At 32.8% G+C, this 20,423-nt stretch overlaps 1 long non-coding RNA gene across 1 annotated transcript; it reads right to left on the bottom strand.

Moving 5' to 3' along the window:
- Positions 1 to 1,451: 1,451 nt before the first annotated feature.
- Positions 1,452 to 2,496, bottom strand: LOC114739830 (uncharacterized). The gene is made up of 2 exons (XR_003739643.1): positions 2,231 to 2,496; positions 1,452 to 1,698 (listed from the first exon to the last, which is right to left on the bottom strand). It is a non-coding gene; the product is annotated as an uncharacterized LOC114739830 (long non-coding RNA).
- Between the last annotated feature and the right edge of the window lie 17,927 nt (positions 2,497 to 20,423).

The following is a 20,423-nucleotide window of genomic DNA, read 5'->3' on the forward strand; positions in this document are numbered from 1 at the left end:
CTTTGACCACCGACTCTTATTTATTGGCAATTTATATCGAATTTTTCAATTCTTTTGTGGGATTGAATTATGCCGCGCCAAATGCTTCTTTGCATTTATAGATGAAATTTAAGCTGTTTTTCTTTTTAAAAAAATCAAGTGGATTATATTAATTCCGTGATGAATGCATAGCGTATTAAGATAATAACATCATTATAAAATTAGTTTTTTGTTTGAAAGTTGAGTAGATTTGAATTAGATTCGCGTAGTACATACAGAGAAGTAACCAGGTAAAGTTGTTACTATATTATTATATATGATTTGGTGATGAGAAGCAATTCATTGGAAATTGGCAAGGAAGATGTATACAGGTAAGAGCAAAGTTTAATTCATAATGAAATTTCGTTGATTAATTTACTTAAATTAAACCAAAAGTATTTATTGGTTTTAATTTACTACTTCTGAATCACTTCAATATTATTATATTGTTCTGCCTTGCTTCATTAAAACTCCTCATAATTAAGATCAAAGTGTAATTCATAACTATTCATATAAATAAAAGCATTAGTGCTTAAATTAATTCCTGAAATAAAAAAATCCAACATGAGTTGGCTTGTGGTCTTTTAGTCTCTTTAAATTCGTAAGTATTTATTTTTGTTTCCTTTTTTGTTGAATTATGTCGTGCAAGATGCTTCGTTACATATTTGAGGTGAAATTTATGCTGTTTTTGTCTTTAATTCAACTTCAACTTTGCTCAGACTTTGCACACATTTTATTGGAGAATTATTTACGAGTTTTCATTCAATAATATCGAATCATTCTATGAAGAGTAATCCCCGGGGTTTTGTTTTTATTAATGAATAGTACTGTGACATTAAATGAGGGGTAAAAATAAAACGAAATTTTTTTTTATATGATATATAGATGTATGTATTGCTTATATATATGATTATATCTCATTAGTAAAGGGATAAGATAAGTTAAACTCTCACACACACCAGGATGATTAGAAACTATAATTCATAAAAAAAAAATTGAAATGAATTAATAATTATAAATTATGAACTTAATTTATTTCTGGACGGAGGTAATATGTAGCGTGTAGATATTATAAAGATGAGAGAGATTAGCGTAGAGATTTTATATTGACGCCTCATGATGAAAATATTTGTCATTATATATGATGTGGCAGACTATAAATTATAATATTTTTATGCATATTTTTTTTGGTAAAGTTTTTATGTATATTTTAATAAATAAGCATTCTTGTTTTAAAAATTTAGCACTTGAAGGTTAAGGTCATCTGGTTCGTTGCCAATAATTGATCTCTTGAATATTACAGAAATTTAAATTAAATTACGTAAATTTTAAAATAACAATGGTTACTTCTATGAGAATTCCCACGTAAATGTCGAAAGTGAAGACGTGCACGAAGATTATATTAAACTACTCAGACGCCTGACTTTTTATTATTCAAATGATTACAGTATATTCCGCTGCTGTATTTATGGAGAGCAACAAGAATTAGCACAACAAATCAAGCCCTAGACTCAAAAACAAAAACAAAAACGAAAAAAAGTTGAACAATAATCTTTATAGTATTCTTATTCTTGCTAGCTAATCATGGGAGAATGTACTATGTATCCCCTTATTCTTGATCAACCCATACACTTCAATAAATATATATATATTATATATATATATCTGGCACCTGATGATCTGCACATGAAAATGAAAGCCAAAATGAGATTGAAGTCGGACATTAAAACAAAGAAGAACAAAATAAACTATTACGAGACAAGCAGCTGATTAATTAATTATGATCTCTTGGCACTTTGGAGTAAGGTTACTTCACAAGAAGGATGATAATCTAAAAGGCTGTTTATATATATAGGCACTTAAATTACTACAAAATTCTTTAAAAATATAGCAAACATTTGAAGGTTAATTCATTTATATTACAACCCAAACCTATATATATATATATATATCTCAATAACTTGTTTGAAAATTCATTTTCATATGTCATGTTCAAATTAAATTAAGAACCTAAACAAGCATAAAATTTAGCCTTCATGGCAAACTCATGAAAGATTTAATCTGGAGGTCTTGGATTTGAAACCAAGAACTTATTAAAAAGTATTAAAAATGACACATCACTCATTAGTTTTTCCCACTGAAGACGATGATTTATATGAATAAATAAAGGAGTAAATGTGTGTGTGTGTGTGTGTGTGTGTGTTTGAATCACCTGAAAATGAAATTGAAAAGAGTCAACGACGACCCCCACGGGAACGGACATCCTGACCATTAGGGATATTAGTGGGAGGTTTTACATTTTTGGAGCCCTGTGTCTGAGTGCCACCAGAAGGTGGGGGAGGGCTAATAGTTGTCTGCGTGTTTATGTTGGAAGAACTCATACTGCTCCTTCCTCCACAAATTAAAGGTTCTGATCTTCTTCTTCTTCTTCTTCTTCAAGAGATTGCTAGCTAGGGTTTGCAATACTGAAACTCATGAATCAGATATGCGAGTGCGCGCGCGCGCGGATATATATACGTATGCAGTCAAGGTATCATATAATCCGTGTTGATTGATGAAAAGTGTGAGAAAGTTAAGGAAATGGGAATAATGAAGTAATTAACCAAGTGATTGTTGAGGAAATTTATATGTAAATACATGATCAATTACCTCCTAACACTCTGAACTTACGTTTCGGAATTGAACTTTGAAACTTCATGTGCGATTAAGGTTAATATTACGGGTCGTCTTGGGATGAGCCTTCTCCGCCACCGTGTCCGACCACTTCAACCACAAATCTCGACATGCACTACCAATTACGTTGGATTTTGAATCATATTTACATCATATTATAATTAATTAATCTCATGCTCGAAATGTTTATCTATATATGTATATATTTATATGTTGGGATCCGTTTCATGTTAATTAGCTTTTCGTTAAGTGCCTGTGGCACCCCATTTGATATTTTTCAGTTTCACTCATCAATTATATTATAATATAATTTCTCCATTATTCTGCTTTATTCTCTCCTTTTGAACAGGTAATTAGTTTATTTCGTTTAACATGTGAAATTCAACCTCATTCTTTCACTGTTTATTGGCAATTTATACCAAATTATTTCTCCAATCTTTTGTGGGATCACATATATGCAGCGCAAGATGCTTCATTTCATTCATAGGCGAAATTTCAGCTGTTTAAAAAAAAAATTCAATAGTTGAATAAATTTGAATTAGATTTGCTTGTACACTGATGAGATATATGTAATTTATTGGAAATTGGCAAGGAAGATGGCAAGTTATTCATATAGAGACAACTATATATACTCACAATATGTGTGTGTGTGTGTGCGTACAGATAAGATCAAAGTTCAATTCATAATGAAATTTCGTTGATTAATTTATAGCATTCGAATTTTCCCTACATTTTTGTTCGATTTTTCAGCCCTGACGTATGGACCACACACATTGAATCATATGTAACAAACCTACGTCATTAATTAATCGCTTACCCTAATTCAGTCTTTAATCAAAGTGCTTATGTTTTGGTTTATTAATACAACGAATTGAATTATATTCCGTTTCGTCTCTCTCTAATCCTTTTAAGAATATTTTACCAAACCTCTCAACTTTTCTTCTCCATTCTGATTAAGTTGGCCCATCCATTCTTCATATATTCATTCATGTTTGTTAAAATAATTGACTTCTTGCTTCCTTCTTCCTTTTTAATTTTTGGGTTCTAATTTATTTTCCTTCTCCAGTGCTTTCATGATCTCCCATGAACATGGAATTGACCTGATTAGGTTTTTCCCATTTAACGTCAAATTGAACTTCAGTCTTCGCCTCTTTTTGTTAGCTATTCAATTCTAAATTCTTTATTACATTTTTCCCCTTTCGTGTAGAATTATGCCGTGCAAGATGCTTCATTGCATTTGAGATGAAATTTATGCTGTTTTTCTTTTTAATTCAACTTGAACTTTGCTTAGACTTTGCTTACATTTTATTGGTGAATCGTTTACAATTTTTTTTTTCCTAGGAATATATATCATAAGAGGCAATCATGTTCAAAGCATTCAATTTGAACACCTTTTTCGGTAAAAATTTATTGTGAGAAACTAGTTTCTTCTATTAGACCTAATCCCTGTTAATCCTAATAATTTATTCAAGGGTAAAGGAAACTTGGATTGATATATTAGTAATTTAGTAGCCTCCTGGACATTTCCCAGCTATTAAGGAAGCTTGTTTAAAAAAAAATATTGATAAACATATGAAATAGATACGCAAGACTAGCATTTTTTTCCAATTAGGTCTTACATTAAGAACCAGATGAGAATATTTTAAAATTGGAGTATATAATTTTGTTTTTAAAATCAAACTTCATACTTTCCAAGCATTGAATTCAATTTGATGTGACGTAATGCTGAAATGGTAACGAAATATTAATTACCTGCTGTTACAATTACCTGCGAATAATAAAGAAAGTGGTCAAAATTAGGTTTTCCTAATTAATATGAAACATATGCTCAATTAAACCTATTCTTCTTCCATGAAAGACTTTGCCGAACGTAACTTTGAACCAAATACATATGTTAGTAACATCATAAATAGACAATAGTCCAGTAATAATCTGATTATAATAATAAATTCGGGCTATTATATTTATATTGTCTATTTATAAACTCTCTTCTCAACCATTGGATCGGAGAATATTGAGAGGCCTCATTTCATGTGAAGTAGTCCAATATTGACTTCCCACGCATAACTAAATTTCTAGGAACGTTATAATTCTTCATTATATATTTTCATGTATGAAAAGGACTAATGTTTTCACAAGAAGGGTTAATTATTAAATAAGTGGAGCTTGATATGAACAGTTTGATCGATGTCTGAATTAAAACCAATACAAAGGTTTGAACATTGAACATAGACGATTCAGATTAATTAAAGCTTGATCGTGTGGGTCCCAATTCTTGTTCAACATATAAAATCTTTGTAACACCCCGAATTTTATGATTTAGGATGAGTAGAAAGAGAAAAATTTATTAAAATTATTTATTTGCCAAATCAAGGGGAAAATTATGGAATAATGATTTTTAGGGTTTAGAAACATTTTGGAAAAGGTATTTCCCCAAAAATGATTAAATAATTTTAATAGATAATTTTAAGAGAAGAATGGTTTATTTTCTCTGGAAATTATGGAAAAATACTTAGAGATTTATATTTAATCTGAGAATTTTAGGATAACCAGTTGGGATGGATAAGAAAAATCCATTCAGGATATTTTGGTTTAATTTCTGGATATATCTCATATTTCAGAAAAATAGGAGAAGGTTGGAGAAATAATTATTTTGGAGGGCAAAATGGTCCAGAAATGTTGTAACACACGTGCTGCCTTCTCCTCAAGACATCTGAAACCTTTCTCCATTTAACAGCTGATCACCACGCGCTTAACTCATATCATTCGGTGTCAAGAGAAAAGAGAGATAGAGAGCGCGAGCGAGAGAGAGAGAGGAAGCACGAGAGGAAGAAGTCGGTGACGGAGAAGAGGCTGAGTTGAATCTGGTGATCGGAGGTGGTATCCAATGCATGCAAACCAATCAAGTATTCAGGTGAGCCTCCTGATCAATCTTCCACCATTTTCCTTTCCATTATCTGCATGTTCTGGGCTGTGATGGAAGAGAGAGAGATACGTTTTAGTGAGAGAAAGTGAAGAAACGAAGAGGAGGACCGCTGGGTTCGTGTCCTATAGCTAGATTGAGGTATTTGATACTGGTTTTTGATCTTGCGTGTTGGGTTGAAGACTGCATGTCAGTCGGAAAATTTCATGCGTCTCTTTCGGTCTGAAGGTTTCCCCCTTCGTCTCTGTTTATGTGGACCGAAACAGAGGTTAAAGGGAGGAGAAGGATGTTTCTTATATATATATATATGCATGCGCCGCGGGATCCTGAAGGTGCTTGTGTGTGCTGTGTTTCTAAGCTTTGGGTGTGTGTCGGCTTCAGTAGATGAAGGCAAGAAATGAGAAGTATAAGCGTGAAGTGGGTTGCTTGTGTGACTGGTTGCATGTGTTGTTTTCCTCTGTTTATTGCTGTCGAGCAGGGGAGTGGGTCGCTGGTTTAAGATGAAAATGGGTTGTGTTGATGGAGTGTGTTGAATGGTTTGCATGTGGGATTTCTACTCTGTTTTGATTTGACTGAAACAGAGATCATATAGCTCATGAACAAGAATCAGATTTGTGCTTTTAATGAGAAAGATTTCGGTTTGGTTATGCTGAGTGTTAGTCGAAAGCAAAAACAAGCTTGAGAACATAGTTTAATGGGTAGAAGAATACTATATGAATAAGAGATGAGTGCCTTGATTTATAGGACTAGAAAGAGCCAAACGCGTTTTAGATAAATGTGTTATATACATATATATTTGTATATGTGCGTCTCGGTCATGTTTGTAGGAATAGAAATTGCATAGTTAAATGGTTTCGGGTTCACTAGTTATTGAGAGAAGGATATATGTACATAAATGTATATAAGCTTGGATGGTGTTTATTTTGCTTTTGAGATTATTGAGGCTGGTTTTAGAAATGTATTTTGAATATGGAAAATTCCAGATTTTAAAGGGGGCTGTGTAACATATAACAAAAGCAAATAGATAATTAAAGGATTCTAAACGAGTTTGAAACAAGTGTGTGAATAAACTATGGGTAAAGGAAAGGATTAATTAAGAAATGGTGATTGTGGAAGAAAGTTGGAATTTTTGAATTATTGAAGCTAAATAAGAATCTTAAAGGTATATGAGTTGCTAATAATAACTAGAAAAGTTTGTAGATTTATTTTGGGGTGTTAGATTAAATTATTTGGTGGAATAAGGAAAAGTAAAGTAACACTATGGGTTGAGATAAGGAAGGAAGCGTTCTAAAGAGAATAGTTTGAGTAAGAAAAATTATCAAAGATGACCAACTATTATTATGTAAGGGTAGAGATTAAAGAAGATTTGGGATTTAAAGAGTTATTTAATTTATTAATTATAGTTGGATCAAGTATTGATCTATCCTTACGAATATGATAGGTTTTGATATCTGCTCAAGCCCATTAAGAAAGCAGAAGGAAAGGATAATGGTAAGGTTTGGTTTGGAGGGAAGCTGACCAGGTAGTAGTTCTTTCCTCCCTTATACTTGTGTATGATTGCTGCATGTCTGTTTGTGCCATATTGCTATTCAAAAAGCATGAGAACATGTAATCCTTAATTCCTTGCATGGATTATTTAGCCGTGATCATGTGTAGCTGATAGATATGGGGCAGTGATTGCCAATTATTTGCGCTTTACTTATTCAGCTTGTCTAACAGACATGGGGCAGTGATTGCCAATTATATGCGCGGCAGTGATTGCCAATTATTTGCGCATTATTTATTCAGCTTGTCTATCTGTCATTGCGCATAAATGCTTAATTGCATTAGCTTGCAAGGTTTTGTTCCATATGGCTTGTTTTGCATGTTTTATGTGATCTGCACATTTGTTTGATGGAAATTACTACTATGGGGATTCTTCGGAATCTCACCCCCCAATTTATGATGAACAGTGAAGGCTAGTAGTTAGAAGGACAAGGAGGTTTTTTAAGAAGAAGGTGGGCTGATTGAAGAGCAGAGATACCTGTTATAATTCTGTAAATTGTATAGTAAAATATTCGGGCAAGTAACTTTACTTGCTTTATGGAAATATTATTTTGTATCCTTTAGAAGAAGGAGGTGAGCATTGCCAGGTGCACGTATATGCTGTCAACCAAGAGCGTTGCTTTATTTTTAATATAATATTATAAGATTGTATAGTATGAAATTATTTTAGGTGATAATAGATTGAGTTGAAAGCAGGGTTGATATTAGATCACTAATCTGTTATCTAAAGGTTTGAAACATTTGATCAACGGATTCCAATGTTAAAGGAAAAAAAAAAATTTCCCTGTCTTTTCCCAGGACGGAAACCTGGCGTTAGTGATTCACAGACGTTAAAACGATCCTATTAGTATATAAAAGTGAGGTGTTGCAATCTTCACCGTGTGTGATGACTTCAACCTTCCCGGACCGTGGAATATGTAATATTGAATCATACAAGGAAGTGTAATTTATGGGTGTTTTCCTTCTTCTTTTTTATCTTTATTTTTTCGTCTTATATATGTATTCAAGTTAATTAAACGTAAATTTAATTAATATGCCAGTTAGTTGGATCTAATCAACCTACACTTTTCTCAACTCTTCTTTTATTAGAAGTTGGATACCTATAATTGAGATTATTTGCCCTCAGGTAGTTTTTTCTTTAAATTTTTTTGCCAGGACTTCTTTAAATTATTATCATAAATTAAAAAAACTAAATTAAATACGAACACAATAATGTAAAACATATTATCTTAATTAACTTCTGTTGAAATTCGAGGTATGGTCATTTATTTTTAGGTGAATACAAACTTTGGTCCTTCAAGTTTGTCCTAATTTTGATTTTGGTCTCTCAAATTTCAAATCATAAGTTTTGATCCCTAAAGTTTCTTTTTATTTAAAATATTAATCCCTATAATCTAATAAAAACTTGGACCATTTTGCTCATTGAGGGATCAAAACTATGGTTTTAAATTTGAGAGACCAAAACCAAAATAAGGGTAGACTTGAGAGACTAAAAATTATATTAACCCTTTATTTTTTAAAAAAAATTTAAGAATTTAGGTGTAATATCTTGTTTGTTGCCAAAGGTCAACTAAATTTCATACAAATGTATAGCGTAACGTACACTCCATTTTTCAATCAACAAAAAAACAAATCATTAAATCACGGCCAACTATTTGGCCCCAAAAAAAAGGCAACGAAAATCTTGAATTATGAAATATGTTTGCAATGGGAAAATGACACATAGGTCCAAGTTAAGATACATAATGGCACTTTGAAGCATTAGAACTTTAAAATAACGCGTTTTGGATTTAATAAGGTACACGCAAGAATTTTCCCTTTCTCTCCGCCAAATTAGTGAAACAAGGAAAACTCAACAAATTTAATCAGCTATATTAATAAAGGATAAGATTATCTTTTGACAAAAAACGATTAGTGGTTTTAATTTTACCAGCCTGAATGTTATTTATATTATTCAAAGTGTATATTTTAAACTACGAAGAAAAAATACTGGACGATGATTTTTAGATGTAGGAAGGCGTGGTTGATATATAAATTTGCAGAGGAAGTTATATTTTAATTTCATAAATGATTTATGAAAACACCGCGTGGATTATTGCGGCACACACAAGTAAACTTGAGTTGAGCTTACTATGAATTTCAACCCAACATTAATATTAATAATGTTTCTATGAATTTCCAAACAGTTTGTAGATTATTGCTCCAATGTGACATACGTGGCTTACTATTGTTAATTTGAAGGCTAAGGTCATCATATCATACCACTTGTTTACAATAATTGATCTCTTGAATTTCACCTAAATTTAAATTAAATTACGCGGCACATTCGTTAATTTTAATAATAACAATGGTTAATTACTTCTAAGAGCACATGTCAAGGGTAAAGAGATGCACGAAGGTGAAACCACTCAGACACTTGACTTTGTATATTATTTATGGGAAGCAACAAGAACAACAAGTCAAGTCTAGACTCAAAACAAAACCCAAAAAAAAAAGGTTGAATAATATTTCTAATAGTATTCTTATTCTTGCTAGCTATATAATTACGATAGAACTGTGCTATAATATTTTGCTTCCCCTATTCTTTTATCAAGACCGGCACTTGATGATCATCTGCATGAAAATAAAAACCAGAATGAGATTGAAGGCAGACATTATTACTAAAAGATGGATAACAAAATTGTTACAAGATATAGCTGATTTACGAAATAATAAGTATGCAAATAAGAAAGTTTTGTCACGTCTTACGTAAAAGTACTTATAAGTACTTAAGATAAGCATATGTAAATAAGATTTAATTAGGATCTCTTTGCGCTTTGGAGTAAGGTTAATTACAAGAAGGATGAGAATCTAAAAAGTTGTTTATACAGGCACTTAAATTACTACAAATTCTTTAATAATATAGCAAATATGTGAAAGTTAATTCATTTATTACAACACAAACTATATGGAAACCAGTTTCAGCGCTTACTGTAGGATGAGCATTATGATGCTTATTGCTGCAATGAAATCTAATCTAAATCATACAAAATTAGTTTTAATGGTCTAGATTTAAAACTTTCAGTTAATAATTTTTATACAAAAATTTATTTTCTAAAAAAACTTACAGTTAAGACTTAATATATTACATTTATTTTGAATTATATACCAAGAAAAATATTTTTTAAAAAAATAAAAATATTAAATACTAAATCTTAACCGTCCATATTGAATTTGGATAATTAAGATTTGGTAAGTATCATGGTGCTCATCACCAAATTAAATTAAGAACCTAATAAATATGTGTGTGTCATGGACCTGTTCATTTTCATATGTCATCTCCAAATTAAATTAAGAACCTAATAACAGATCATCAAATTTAGCCTTCATGGCAAGCTCATCATGAAGATTTGATTTGGAGGTCTTGAATTTGAAACGAAGCATTTGATCCCCAAAAAAAAAAAAACACATAACCCATCAGTTTTTCCTAATAGAAAAAAATGATTTATATGAATAAAGAAAATAATAAATAATGTATATGAACCTGAAAATAAAATGAAGAGATTTATGGTCGTGGTCCAGCGGAGGACCTGACATCTTGAGTATTAGGGATTGAAGTGGGATCTTTTATATTGGGACCCCTAGTCTGAGAGCCAGATGGTGTAGAGTTTCCCTGATTTCTCTGACTTTTGCTAAAAATATCCCTATTATCTGGAAGTGATGTGCCATTTCTTATATTGGAGCCCTGGTTTCGAGAGCTCATACTGCTCTCCCTCCTTCACAAAGCTAAGCTGTTGCTTCTTCAAAAGATTGCTTTATAATAATTTGATGAACAAATAGCTAGGGTTTGCTGTGAAACCCATGAATCAGATACCTGTATTTATATACATGTATGGCGAGCCAAGCTAGGTATCCCCATTCGTTGATGAAAAGTGTGGGAAAATTAAACGAAATGGGAATATATAATGAGGTAATTAACAATCAAGTGACTGTTGAGGAAATCTTCATGTCAATTACTACTGACTTTGAACTTACCAAGGTCAGTTTGAATGTTTTTTGGATAAAAATTTAGGTCAAGTTCTTTATATTCATTATGTCAAGTTTTCTAATTACACATTACCATATGTTCTTTTTTGTTTCATATAAATTTATAATTAAATGCTATTATATCTTACTCCCTCCCTCTCTTATTATAAGCAACATAGGACTCTATTGCCTAGATCAAAAAATTAGTTAAAGATAATAAATACGTAAAAATTAAAAGTTCTTTGTCCCAAATACGTACACTTATTTATGGGGGAGGGAGAGTATAAGAAAGAGAATAAAAAAATTATTATAATAAAGACAATTATGAAAGAGAGAGAATGTGTGATAGAGAGAGATGATGGTTTGGAAAATGAGACAATAAATATATTAAATATTAAAATAAGTAATTAATGGGGACAAAATAAAGAATTTGTTACAAAAATTTAAGACAACTTACAAATGTTGTTTATATTTAGGGATAAAAAGAAAATGGTAGTTTTTGCTTGTAAAAAAGCACAGAGAGAGTAATATTTTAAAAATAGGACAAAACTTAACATAATGAATATAGAGAACTTGATGTAAGTAATTTAAGGTCATTAATTAATTGATCGTCCTTGAGTGCATGGGGCAACCCATTTAATATTTTTGAGTGGGGCACATCAATTTTTGTTCATATTCTCTCCTATGAACACGGAATAAGTTTCTTTATTTAATGTTAACGGGAAATTCCAGTGCGACCTTCGACTCTTCCATCGTTGGGCATTGTATACCAAATTTCTCTCAAATTTTCGTGGCATTGAATTATCAATTATGCCGCCCAAGACGGATTCAGTGCATTTATAGGCGAAATTTAAGCTTCCAAAAAAAAAACACAGAGAGAGAGAGAAATCAAGTGGATTATCTGATGAATACATATCGTATTACGATAATAAACTGAAACACTTTTTTTTTTTTTTAACCAGCAAACTGAGACCCTATAAATCATTACAAAATTATACTTTTATACACACACACGCGCGCGCACACGTCTTATGTATTAAATTAAATCAACTTTATTGGATATAGTACTTTTCCCAACATCACTACACACACACACACACACATGAAGTTGTCTCATGTTTTTTTAATAAAATATTTCTTCGTTAGATATGATTAATGTTTTGTGCACGAGGATGAATTTCTCAGCGTTTTTCAGGTTTACGATTGAAAACAGGAGATAAACTAATACATGCGTTTGATTGTGCGCAATTCTAAAAATGTTAACGAAGGATAGCGCAGCTTATCGTAATAAACTAATACATGCGCACAAGAATATTTGATCCTATTAAGCTTGGACCCAAGACTGGAAGAGCACAAGCTGCCAAGCAAACTACCACTAATCAGGGCAATGGCAGTCTATCATATTCATTAATTTGGACTTTCGTTTGCAAAGAAACATTGAAAATAAGAGGCAGGAATTGGGATTGAAATTAAAAAAAGCTTAATATAAGAAATTACTTATTATATAGGACTAGACAAACACATATATGTGGGATCAGGGAATACCACTAGGGGAATGTCATAGGAGGTGGTGGTATTACCCAATCCCACTTTCATGTGTTGGCCTAATTCTATATAACAAGTAATTACTAATGGCAAATACCGTTTTAATAATTTTTTTAATTGCAATTCCATTCTATTTTTTTTTGATACAATATATTTTTATTTTTAATACTTTGTACCAGACGGATCTTGGAGTTTTTTTGTTTTCTGGTTTTAATTTTCTTTCCAGAATCGGGCTTTTCTGCTTTCGAGCCATTTACGTTGACAGCAATAAAAATAAAATAATATGCCCTTCAGAATGGCGTTTCAGGCTCTACCTTCCAGTTTGGACCTTCGGATTCCTGTTTCGGGGCATTTTTGCCACTGTTCTGGGCCTATTATTCTCCGTTTTTGGGCGGAAGCAAATATGTCATTTCTGGAAAATCACTATTGGGGCTCTGTTGGGTTCATGTTATTTGGGCCATTTTGTTCCATATCCAAGAAATGATTTGGGCTAAGTTTGAGTTGCCTTTTCTCATCTATCTTTATTTATTTACTTAGCAATCTGTTCTACGTATGATTTACTTTATGTGCCATTTAGATGTTTAAATACAGGAAAAATTATTTTGAGAAATTTATTTAATGTATTGTGACCTCTCAACCTTAAATCAGGATTTCATGCATACATGTGAAGGGATTTTGACATAATTGTAGATACCACATTCAATGATATAAACATTAGAATTTTGCATATAAAACGTGTTGCGTTTACGCCCCTTCTCTAACGCTATAAATATATAACTTTTTTGGAACTATCTACTTCAATACTTTTTTTTTTGGCCATTTATCTACTTCTATACTTACACATTTAAACGCGGTATCTTTTTTTTTTTTTTAACATTCTTCAAATATGAGTGAGTTTGATAAAGATCTTTTAGCTTCTGGGATAATTTTTTATTTTTAAAAACAAAAAATTTATTTAGTAATTTGTTTTGAGTTGTTTGTTTTAAAAAAAACAAAAAACAGTAACATGTTTTCAAAAACTAAAAAACCAAAACAACTTTTACATATTTTCTTGTTTTTGTTTTTCTATTTTTTATTTTTTATTTTGAAAAATTTTGAGAAATCTTCTACTCTTCTCACTTATTATTCACCACTTATTATTACTAACAAAACTATCACATATCAAGTGTGATTTTTTATTATTTTTTTCAAACATGATTTTTCTAAAATTATTATCCAAATAAATTCTTCACTTTTTGTTTTCAAAACTTATTCTAAGAAACAATTTTATAAAATTGTTTTGAGAACAAGAAAAAAAAAAACAAACGATCCCGTAATCGCAAGAACCTAAAGACCAGGACTTCCTTGACACGTGTATGTGAACGTGTAGCTGTCATCAACTCAATCCACTTGACTGATAAAAGTTCTCATCTTTTGCCCCCACGGAAAACTGATAAAAAGTTATTAGGGCGAGGCAATATTTGAAAAGGCAGCGATGCAAAATTTGATGGCAAAATAACAAACAAAAAGAAAAGGCTATATGAAAAAAGTAGATGGAATTTGGAGGCATTATTGTGAGTAATTTAACTATTTGAGCAATCATTATCAACTACAGGAGCAAAACAAGCATCGCTGTTATATATTCTGCTTTGTCCGTCGGCCAATTCCAGCCTTCTTTGTCTCCTCTCCTTCACTGTCATATATATTCCAAAAATAAAAAATATATTCAGAAATAATTACAAATGAAGCATAAATTTACATTTTTATGTTTTCTTAGTCCTTAAGTAGTACATATAATGAATAGTGCAAGGCGATCCCAACAATAGATCATTCATATCATCAATGTATCCGTACACATAACCCAAAAAATTTAATAGATTGCACTATTTCATAAGTTCTATTATTGTTTTCCATTTGACATATGTCGAGCTCATCGCTGCGTGAATCTTTATTTGGTCACACTAGTTGTAAAATTCTTTTTTTAAAAAGTCATAGCTACTAGCTAGTATTATTTTGAGATGCCTTTTCTCATTTACCTTTTTTCATGTATGATTTATTTTATGTGCCATTTAGTTGTTTAGATAAAGGATAAATTAATTTTGGCCATTTTAACATGCCATTAAATTTTGAGAAATTTATTTTGTGTATTGTAACCTCAACCTTAAATCAGGATTGGATGCTAGCTATAATCAAACACATATTATCTTCAGCACTAACGGTCTTCGCCGCGATGATAAATGGATTTTGAGGCACATAACGAGCCCTAGTAACCGTAAGAAATGGACAAAACCTTAGAGAACAAGAAGCTAATAAGCATCTACATACAAGAACTTTGACCATTACACGATCATCAGGTACAAAGAGCTTAGTTATATCTAGAAAACCAGGGTCGGAAGAGTTAATTAAGATTAAAGTTCTCCAAACAATTAAATGTTCTTCCCGAGATTTAAATTTATGTTCCCCTCAAGACTGCTAACCATCTCTCAACGAGCTTTTTGTTGGTGATGCACTTCACACCTTTCTTTTGCACTGAATAATGCTGGTCGCTAGTCGCTGAATGTATGTATAGAAAATATGATCGGATGCAAAAAAAATGACTTATTTTGATATTTCTTCATACTCTTTTTTTTTTTTAGGCATAGGATATTTCTCCATGACTCATAATCGAGCTTGAAGATAAGAACTGAAAAAACTAATCAGTACCATCATCATCATCATCAAAGGGGAGTATAACTGGGGCTAATTAGCAGCTCTGGGATTGACAGCACAATGTTTATATTGAGCTTTTGCTTTCGATGACACTTCTTACTGGCAGAGAAGTGATTTTATTTTGAACTTAAAATATCAATACTTCTGACAGAACATGTCAAAGTATCAATTATATAGTAATATAGATGAGTAAATTAAAATATATATTGACAGTCCTGCAGAAAGTAGGTTGCTATTTTCTAGCAATATTAATGATTTTTACCTATATATTTTACTCTATATATTATAAAGTTAAGTGATTTTTTAGCTTAATAATATTTATTTAAATTGATTGCACTGCGGAAATTGATTTCTTCTAATTTATGGGATGGATATGGCTTCCATGAAGTTTAGTGAACCATGAATAGATGGGATTATGAATTTTCGTGAATGTTAATTAACAGAATTTACAGGGAATTATTATAGAACTTGTATGTTAATTACCACTCTGGTCTTTATTACGAAATCTTCTACTTTTGCCCTTATTAAATAGCTAGCATATTTTCTCTTACTCATTCCCCTCCTCTTCACCTTTATAATCAATAGGGGCGAAATTGAAAATGAAATATTAAAAAGGTATAAGTGACAAATAAAAAGGACCAAAATTCTTTCCTATAAGTGATAAATAAGAAGGATCAGAGTGGTAGATTTTAACAACATTGTGAAGGTGAAAACAAACTAGGAAAATGCTGTGAGTTTCATTTAACTAACTGAATTTCGGGGGACGGTATTTAAAGCAGATGGGAATAGGTAAATTTAAGGTTGTAATCTTTTCTTTTGTTCAGGTTCAGGTATGCATTTTAATACTTAGAGTGTTTTAAATAGCATTGACTTTTTACCGATGGAAAAAATTGAGCATGAAACCAAAGTAGATTAGCAAAGCCAGTCATGTGCTTCAATAAAAAATGACAAGAGCAGTGCCCTGTGGATTCTATGGATTTTTTTAAAACAGGAAAATAATGCATTTTATTATTAACGGATTATATGTATATATTAATATTGGTTGATTCAGAATATGCATACTCCGCCTTCGGGTAATAAATATGAGTTTTTCATTTAATTGAGTGTTTTAATTCTGACCTTTAATTTCAAAGCGGACATTTCGATGAGAACAGACAAGGCTATAGCCTCTTGTACATGTTTAATATGTATGCGATGATGGATGGATAATTATTACGTAATTACGATTCGGCGATATTCTGTTGTGTCCCCATGTAAATTAAAGCATAAACATAGTCCAATGTAAAGAACGTACGTAGCCACATGCAAATTAAAGCTTGCTCAATGGAACATAAGGGGGCCCCACGCAATTTAAAAGCAGATATTATTGACCTATTGCGCTGTTGTTTTATGAAGCCATATTATTCTCCCTTCACTTGACCACCACACTCTGCATAAAAACAAAGTGGAAATTAATGAGCAGACTATATGAAAAAGATGAACAATTAGAAGATTACGTACAACATAATATCCATCGTATGCGTCGAAACTAACAAAAGGATTGTCATACTTTTTCTTAAATGGATTTAAGTATAGTAAGACGATTACGCACAGTATCGTATACGCAGAGCACCATTATCTTGAGGCCAAAAAGCTTTAGATAGGAGGAAAGGTTGAACTTTATACCCATTTTCTCATTGTAAATTTAATTTCTCTCATATACACTCCGCACACATACACACACACACATACATGTATACCTGTGTGTGTGTGTGTGTTTCATCTTTCTTAGTTAATTATCAGTGAGACTAAGAGAGGAACTAGATCTTTTTAGCTGTAATGAAATGTAAGCAGCTCAGGGATAATATCCACTATAGCCACCTCCTTCACCTCTTCCGCCACCAGCTCCATACTCATCACCATACCCACCGCCACCGTCACCGCCACCTCCAGCAGATCCTCTGCCGGCTCTTCCTCCACTGCCATGGCACCTCCATGTCCTCCACCAGCCGCACCAGCTCCTCCGCCACCTCCATATCCTCCTCCATTTTCTCTGCCGCCACCAGCCCCGCCTCTTCTACCGCTTTCTGCACCAAAACTCCTGCAGCGCCATCCATCACCGTACCCTCCAGCTCCAGCGCCACCACCTCCTCTTCCACACCCACCCGCGTGAGCTTCAGCTCCTCCTCCCCTATAGCACTTGCACATAATTGAGTGGAGTGCTAATGCTGGCTTAGAAATCACAGCAAGGGTTACCAGAAGAAGGCAGAACCATAACTAAACTTACATCTGAGTAAAGCCCACAGGAAGATCTACTCACTCCAAGGGAAAGCGCACCCTTCTATCTATCAAAAGAGCGAGAATCAGTATCCGTTCAGCTCGCAGGAAAGAGAAGACATAAGACAATAGAATAAGGGGCTGAGCTGCGCATATGTAAACATCAACTAGACTTGCATGGTTAACAACCATATAAATCTTTGAACCACCAAATCCGGAGGCGTAGTATGAATTCTGGGCGACGAAGAGGAAGGTAATAAAAGAGGAAGGCTCGATGTAGTTCTTGGTACTAACAGAGCAATAAAGCTAAAAAGAACAAGACTGCAATATAATGTCCTAATAACCAAAGCAGATGTCTACAACCACATCAGTACGTGAATTTTTCTGGTGATTGACAGATCACTCTAAAGATGACCAGAAAAAGTACCAGTCCAGACTGCCATTTCTGCACTAACAAGCCTTCTCTCCAACAATGAGAGCAGGAGCAGCAAGCACTTATTTTCTTTAAGAGGCTAAACTTTCAGTATTGACGATTGAGAACATATAGAAAGCGAACATGTGAAAATCTTCATAATAGAAGACAATGCTATCAAGAAAGGAGTAGCTAGATATGAATTATACCTGATAATGAAATGAGATTCACGAAGGAGCTGGCCTTGGGGAGAAGATATCCTGTGTGGCCGGGATTCGGGTCCCTGAAGGTCTCGGAGGGTTCGGGGGATGTGCAGGAGGACGTGGAGTTGCGGTGGCGAAAATAGATTGTGGGCCAGGAATTCGAGTCCCGGAAGGTCTTGGAGTGTTAGGGGGATGTGTAGGAGGACGTGGAGTTGCGGTGGCGAAAATAGACTGGGGGCCAGGAATTGGAGTCCCGGAAGGTCTTGGAGTGTTAGGGGGATGTGCAGGAGGACGTGGAGTTGCGGTGGCGAAAATAGATTGGGGGCCAGGAATTCGAGTCCCGGAAGGTCTTGGAGTGTTGGTGGGATGTGCAGGAGGACGACGTGGAGTTGCGGTGGCGAAAATAGATTGGGGGCTAGGAATTCGAGTACCGGAAGGTCTTGGAGTGTTAGGGGGACGTGCAGGAGGACGTGGAGTTGCGGTGGCGAGAATAGTTTGGGGGCCAGGAATTGGAGTCCCGGAAGGTCTTGGAGTATCAGGGGGCTCATGAGATGAAGAACTCATACTGATGCTGGAGAGATTAATGGTAAAGGATTTAATTTGATGTAAGTGAATAATGAAGTCTGATGAGGATTGAGTGCATTTTTATAGAGGAAGAGACAGATGGATGTGAAGGTCAAACGCCAAGTTAGGGATAAACTGTAAATGACCCTCTCTCTATACTACATATTGAAATAATAACAGAGCAATCATTTCGAGGATTTGAAACCGGTGCTTTCTGGTCTTGTATGCCTATCGCTACCTCCAGTTTCACAGAAAAAGGCAAGGGAGATGGATTGTATGAAGAGGAAAGGCTACGCGTGGGCAATATCAGCTGGATTTTGTGCTGCTATGGCGGCCATTTCTGCAGAGCTCTCCATTTTGCAATTTTTTTTTTAGAATTACTTTTATTCATTATGTTTATTAAATTTGCCAAAACCTTTGCAACAATGAATTGCCATTTTCAAATAGAATATCTGTGGGATGTATACATTGAGGTAGAGGCTGAGATTAAATTTCATCTTTTGCGCATCATTGTCTCTGTCACTGATTTATCCCGCCAGCCTCTTCGCAGACACAGTCACAAATTTCATCTTTGATACATATGTGGCAATTTCAAACACTATGTGTTACTATTTATAAAATAAATAAAATGCCTAATTATCACCAAGATATAAGGAGTTAAAAAGTCTGTTAGGGTAACGATGAGATTGCTTTATTTTTATTAGGGATAATTAATATATAAGTCCTAATAGTTTCAACTGGTTTTTAATCAGGTCCCTATAATTTTTCTTCTTTTTATCAGGTCCTTATATTTTCATGTATTTTTAATCAAGTCCTTATAATTTTTTTTCTTTTTATCAGGTCTTTATTGTTTTACTTTGTTTTTAATTAGGTCCCTGTAGTTTTTATTCTTTATTTTACAAATAATTACATTTTAAAAATAATAAATTATTGTAACAATCTTATGTTAATATTCTTTTAAATTTTTAGTTAAACAAATATATTATTTATTTTCAATTAGAATTTTTATAATTATAAAATTCAAATTATAATAATAAATTTTTCATTATTTAAAATATGATTATAAATAATTTATATTTAAGTATAATTATTATTCTGATTATTTATTAATTACTAAATGATTATATTAATTATTTTGTCCAATTATATAATTATTAATTTAAAAATGAAATTAATTTTAAAGAATAAAGTTAATAAATAACTTTTTAAAAACTACAAAGCACGTAATTAAAAAACAAGTGAAACTATAAGGACCTGATAAAAAGAAAAAAAAATAGAAGGACCTAATTAAAAACACAAGAAAGTAAAAAGATCTGATAAAAAGAAAAATTTTTATAAGGACCTAATTAAAATCAGATGAAATTATAAGGACCTGGAGATTAATTATCCCTATTTTTTCAAGAAAATATTATCTAATATAGAAGAGGAAGGAAAGGTAAAGTGGGAAGTGAGGGAAAATTTTGGGAAAAGTCGACAAGGAAGGAGAGTGGCGTTTCCTATACTGACTCAAAAAGTATCTCAGCTGTTTGTGTTAAGTCAAAGAATGCCTCACAAGACCAACAAAAACTGGGTCTAGTAAAAGAGATTAGTT

The sequence above is a fragment of the Neltuma alba genome, unplaced genomic scaffold (genome assembly GCF_004799145.2).
Source record: "Neltuma alba isolate B1F8T4 unplaced genomic scaffold, ASM479914v2 tig00002932_pilon, whole genome shotgun sequence".
NCBI lineage: Eukaryota > Viridiplantae > Streptophyta > Magnoliopsida > Fabales > Fabaceae > Neltuma > Neltuma alba.